The sequence below is a fragment of the Thermobia domestica genome, chromosome 17, assembly GCF_964235325.1.
Source record: "Thermobia domestica chromosome 17, izTheDome1.hap1.1, whole genome shotgun sequence".
NCBI classification, from domain to species: domain Eukaryota; kingdom Metazoa; phylum Arthropoda; class Insecta; order Zygentoma; family Lepismatidae; genus Thermobia; species Thermobia domestica.
Window position 1 is genome coordinate 50,461,618 of NC_137470.1, and position 6,295 is coordinate 50,467,912.

Sequence of the window (6,295 nt, forward strand, 5' to 3'; positions counted from 1 at the left end):
TTATCAAATATATTCCTATCGTAATTAATTCGTAGCCCTACAAAGTCACTTGCAGTGTATCCTGAAGGATGGTGTTAAGACATACTCAATCATGGATCTGATGTATACCATGGAGTTTGTTATACAACACTGTCCTGTTGGCCTTTCAATAACTTCCACTCCATTCATATTAAGCCAGGAGCATTCTTTCACACTCTTCCGCACAATTTCAAACTTATTACACTCCGTTTCATACCCACCTTGACCTCGGACTGACGGTTCCAGGGAGGCTGCTGTCGAATATACTCTGAATAATGATCTTTATTCAAAAGATCTATTTGCTCGTTTTCTTCATTTATTTCTTTGAACTTTTGCCACAACATCTCTCCAGGGTCATTTTCATCATCAGTTCCAAAATTTTCAATTTTTAATAGAAGTCCTTCAAATTAATTTCGTACAATAATGACTAACCAATGTTAATTGACTTCTACCCCTCCTAAAGAATAGATCATGCATTATCCATATTCTCGCGAATAGCAAATAAAAATACACATCGGACACACTTTTATCACGAACTCCTCTTTACTCTACGACATATATTGCACAGAAGTTATGTATGCCACATCATACATATTTTCCATACAGAAAAGAATAAATAATTTAATAATATCCGTGGCTGAACGTACAGTATTCAGTACAACATGTTCATTGATATTCAAATATTGGTGCAATAGCGAAAGCAAATTACTTAAAATCTCCAACGTTCATTTATACCCTAGTGCTTGAAGTTCAAAAACCTGTTTCCAAGTTTCTGGATGACGAGTGGGAGTTTTTTTAGGCTATTAATGTTTCTTGAAATATGTGTTCCTCAATAGTGTTCGTTATAATGCAAGACTATTCCTAGAAAAATGAAAAAAATGCCATCAATAGGGCTATATCTTAGAGACCTGCACGGGCCGAATTTTTCGGCCCGAGCCCAATCCAGCCCGAAGGTACCTAGGCCCGGCCCAGCCCGGGCCCGAAAGTTTTGAGGATTTTCGGCCGAGCCCGGCCCGGCCCGATAATTTTTTTAAAAAATTAGCTCGAGCCCCAATCTGTCTCAAAATTTAGTACTAAATTTGACCTAATCCTCAGAAACATTTTCTAAACTCTGGTTCACAACCTGACGCTTGATTCCCGAATGGTACCATTGCCTCCTAGAACTTTGCCTGTCATCGAGAGAACAAAAACTCCATTCCCTGTAACAAAACTCTAACTTAATTGATTTTTAGCATAAAGTGAAGATGACAATATTGGCATCTGGCAAAACATTCCCACCCCTTCTTATTATATTTTGAGTTCAGTGAAGGTCAAGGTCAGAGCTCAATTTACCGCATAATGCCTGCAATCCTCTATAGTGAAAGTGGAGCCGCTAAGCAACAAACTGTAAATTCCTATTGCATTCTTTGTAACATTTTTCAGGGACACACTTCTTCAACGTTTGGCTTTATTCCAATTATCGTTTAACGAAAGTCAATAATTATTAAAGAATTGCAATTGATCAGCCACAGCCCGGACCGACTTGAAGAGAAATCAGTGTCGCCAGCCCAAGCCCGGCCCGGCCCAAAGAAATAACAGTGTCGGCCCGCCCAAGCCCGGCCCGGTCCAAAGAAATAGCAGAGTCGGCCCGCCCAAGCCCGGCCCGTGCAGGTCTCTACTATATCTAGAGTTAAAAATATAATAGTGAGCAGGTACGTAATCCTAACCTTAAGATTACCTTTTCAAAGAAGCAACTCAAAACCGAACAAAAAGGTTTAAAATCAGTAATAATAATAATAATAATAATAATAATAATAATAATTTAAATATATAACGTTATTTTTTTTTCTTTATCGGTGTTTATTGTACAATATTCTTTTCTTACCCGTAACTTCTAGTCGCCACTCTTTCTTTTCCGTAGTTAAAGCACTTTCACATTGCTTAACCACTAAGAGCAAAACTGAGTTACAATTAGTTTATTTTCGTGTTATTGCTGTTTTTTTATTATGAAATATAACAATAAAGTCTGTGTTTTTTTTTAAATTCAAAATTTTTGAAAAAAAAAGTTATTCACTATATCTATTGTGCAACGTTCACGTGGAATTTATGTTGCAGTAAAAACTCCAACCGATCTGAAATTCCTTCCGATATATATTCAACGCGCTGATTATGGAGCTGGAAACCTTGGGTTCTTTTCCCAGTGGATAAGAGGCCTCATTGTCGTATTGCCTCGATGGTGCCCTGAAGTTTTACACAACTTATAGTTACATATATCTAAAGTCTGTCAAACTGTATGGTTAATACATGAACTTTCGATGTCTGAAACCTCGGGTTCGATACCTGGTAGGGTCAAGTGCCCTGTCTCGTATCGTCTTGGCGAAGTATTAAATTTTACACAATTCTTACTCAAATGCACCTAAGGCCCACCAATTACATGGTTAGCCCACAAGCTATCGCCGTGAGAGACTCCTGAGCCGATTGCTGGTAAATCCCCGCGTTGCTACATTAAGTTCATGTCTGCAATAGCCTCGATGCTGTGCTAAACATCAAGCAATTCATACTCAAATACACCTAAAGTTCAACTGACTATATGGCTCCTGGCGCAAGATACCCTAGTTCGATTCCCAAGAGGGTCAGGTGTCACCTGTAAGGTATAACATCGGTGCTGATCTAAGCTTTACACGAGGTATAGTTACATACAACTAAAGTGCGCCGATTTATGTTTCCACGCGACATGCCTCGGGTTCGATTTCCGGCATGTTCAAACGGCCCCGTCCTGTATCACTCGAAGGTGCTCTAATCTTTACGTAATGCATAGTAGCATACACCTAAATTTCGCGAAACTATATGCTTAATCCTTATGCTTTCCGCGTGAAGATGTCGAGTTGGATAACCAGTAGGATCCGGTGGCCACTGTCCCGTATCATTTCGCTGTTCTTGTAAACTTTTACACAATTCATAGTTGTATACACTTAATGTTTGCCGAGCTATATAGCTCTCCGCATGGAAGACCTCAAGTTCGATTTCCGGTACGGTTCAATGGCTTCTGTTCAATATCGTATCGGTGTTGTGGTGTGTTAAACATCCAAAGTAATAATACGCTATGTTTAAAACAAATCTTTCCCCATACACAACTTGACAAGTATTACGTTTCTATAAATTTAGAAACAAAGTAAAGGAATTTATTTTGTATTCACATCTTTTTTTTTTTAATTTTCTCTCCAAGTTTACACCAAGGTTGAATATCTATTTATAGCTACGAAATTGCACTTCTTAATAAACATAAAGATAATTGTCTCACAATGCACGGTCAGTGGTTTTTACATTGGGTTTTATACCCAATCTACATAACATATAGAAATTTCTACCATGTTATGTCTCTCAATGACCTACATTATCTTTCTGTTTGAACGGAATCCTCTTTCAACCCAGGGGTGCTTTCAGCTGTCTACCCAAAACAAATGATTCTTATTTAAAAACATTGCCTTTCCGCAATCAGCGATTTATTTCTTTTTATAATTAGTTAAAGTCGAATTTTCCAGAAGTCTTTAGAATAAGCACGTGCTATTCGGTCTGTAATTAGAAGTCCAAAACTACTTTAAAAAAAAGAAAAAAAGAAACGTCCCCGTAATAATTAATGGAATAGCTATATAAGAAATAAGACTTCTTTCTCGGTTCCTTTGTATTAAATAGTGCCTACGTAGATAGGTTGATTTTAATATCCAAATTTCTTTTCAGTATTGCATGTTATTATATATAGCACACGAATGAATTAATTTCAAGCTTATTATCATTCATTTTACTGTCAAATTTACAATTCAAGTATTTTTAATATCACAGTTGTCATTTTTATTCATTATTTATACTATACAATAAATTCCGTCTACTCATTAATATATCGTTGTAGCCAAACTCTGAATTAATTTCCTATAACTATTCATTTACCTGTCAATTTTTATATTAATTATATCACAACTGCCATTTTTATTAATTGTATTAGAAGATGGGTGAGGACATGCCTATTCATTGATTTTCAACCAATCAGAATGTGATGATGAGAAATGTATATAACTCTACTAAAGCCCCTTATGGTCACATCAACAACTTATAAAAATCGATGTTTTACCGATGATCATTAAGTAGATACCGAGAGTGATTTAAGTTATATTTGAAAAATGTGTTTGTAGAGTCGTCTAACGAATAAACACCCGGCTCTGAAAGCGCTAAAGTAGCTCCTATCAGGAACACTGTTTCATTTAAATTTTCATTGAAACACATTTTCTTTAGAATTCTACTACGTGTCACTAATTTCATGATTTTTCCATTGCAGATCAACTATAATTGAAGGAGAAACTGACATCTGCCTATAAGTAAATATCTTCTGGTACGTCTGACCTAGTCCAATATAGGTGTCACAATGAACTACACCATCTCTTCGCCAATTGTTAATGGAAGCGAAACTGGTTTTAACGAAACTATCGTCTATTCCCAAAGTTCTGTGCATAGAAGGGGCATATTAATCATCGTTTTCCTCGCGATTCTGCTGGTGATACTACTGCCTGGCTTCTGCTATAGAATTGGAAGAAATTATTTGATTTCTGAGGTCTCTGAGAGATACGAAGGCTATGAAATGGGCAAAATAAGAAGCGAAACAAAGGAGAAGGCACCAACTAATGAGTGTTGAAGGAAACCACAATTCAAATTATAATTAAAAGTGAATGTTCATTGAAAGAAAATGACTAATCATTTTTCTTTATTTTTATACCAACAATGTGGAACAGGTTCTTCATACAATAGGTCTCAATCTTATAAATCTGCATGGATAGTGTAGTTGAGCACTTTAAATCAGTTCTTAAACCACAAAGCTTTCTTTCCTCTCAATTTTGCTTTATTTTTAATTTTAATTTCGTGAAATGTCAGATTGTAGCATTATGTAAAATATTTGTGTATATTATACACATGTGAATGAACATTCAGAAAATAAACAAATACAAATAGTTCATACATTTATTAAATAAGTAACTTATTTGTTATAAATAATAAAAAGTTGATAAAATGTACATTTTCAAAATTCTATGTTCCAGTTCAGTCTCTTGATCCATTCAGAACGTTTCACTGAATTTTACGTATTGATAATGATTTGTCCAGCTCCATTGTATTGTATTTCATTACGCAATAATAAATCGTAATATTAATACAAAACTATCGAGTTTTTTATCGTCAAATTCTACCAACCATCCTTTATTCTACGGTGTGCTACGTAAATTTACAGAACTGTCTTTAAAACAGAAACTTGCACGTGAAACCTGTTATATTGTTTCCAGATTCCCGGCAGTAAGATAATTTTGAAAAGGCATATTTCGTTGTTCAGTAATTAATATGATTTTGACTGGCGAATATATTAAATATAATCTAGAATCACTAGGAAAAAGATGCCGTGGGCGATTTTAGAAAGGTAATTTAACGTGTCTTATTTTTTCATTAAAATATAAATTTTCCTCAATAGTAGATCATGCTTTATATCTCGCCGAGTCAGCAGCAACCATTTGAGAGGCCAAATGTCTATGACCTAACTATCTTCCACGGGATCAATGACCCTAGGGGTACCTAGGACAAGCCCCTATATGTTCTGGAGGGTTACCTTGGCCCACCTCCAAAATTTTGACAGAAGTACTTAGGACCACTCCCATTAAATTTAGGAAATTGCTAAATCTTAATATTTGGTATGGTAGTATAGAACCAAGATTTCTACCTTTGTAGGTTTTGGGATTCATCACGTTCCCTTTCATGGGTGTAAAATTGCCAAGAAAAATAAATTTCGGAAGTATATGACCTAATTTATCCTCTTATTAGTTTATATGTTTATATAGGCGTGTGCAGGTTTTATAAGATATGGACTCAATTTGGAACTCCCCTTTTCTAATTTAAGAGGAGTAAATAGGCCTACGCTTTAGGTTTTGGAAACTGCGAACTTGAAAAAAAATGTATAGTAGTATATTGCTCTAGTAAATACCATCAATTTATACTCTTTGATGAGGGCTTTATTACCTTATATGATTATGTAAATGTGTAGAGGGGTTCATTTTCTTCCATAGGGCATGGGTACATTGATGCACACATTTAAAAATTTGGAAGGAGTATCTAGGACCACCGCTTAAAATTTGGTAATTGTCAAATAACAATAATTGGTAAATGTTCTCTAAGACTCTAATGCATATCATTTTAAATTTGGGAGGTCTAGTTCGTTTCCCTTCATGGATATAAAATTTGCAAAAAAATAAAATTTCGTTACTTTGGA

General features: G+C 35.3%; 1 long non-coding RNA gene across 1 annotated transcript in view; it reads left to right on the top strand.

Moving 5' to 3' along the window:
* The window catches only part of LOC145674281 (uncharacterized), an 85,652-nt gene extending 80,510 nt beyond the window's left edge, over positions 1-5,142 (top strand). The window contains exon 3 of the long non-coding RNA XR_014128882.1: positions 4,328-5,142. This is a non-coding gene — a long non-coding RNA (uncharacterized LOC145674281). The remainder of the gene's footprint in view (positions 1-4,327) is intronic.
* Positions 5,143-6,295: the final 1,153 nt, after the last annotated feature.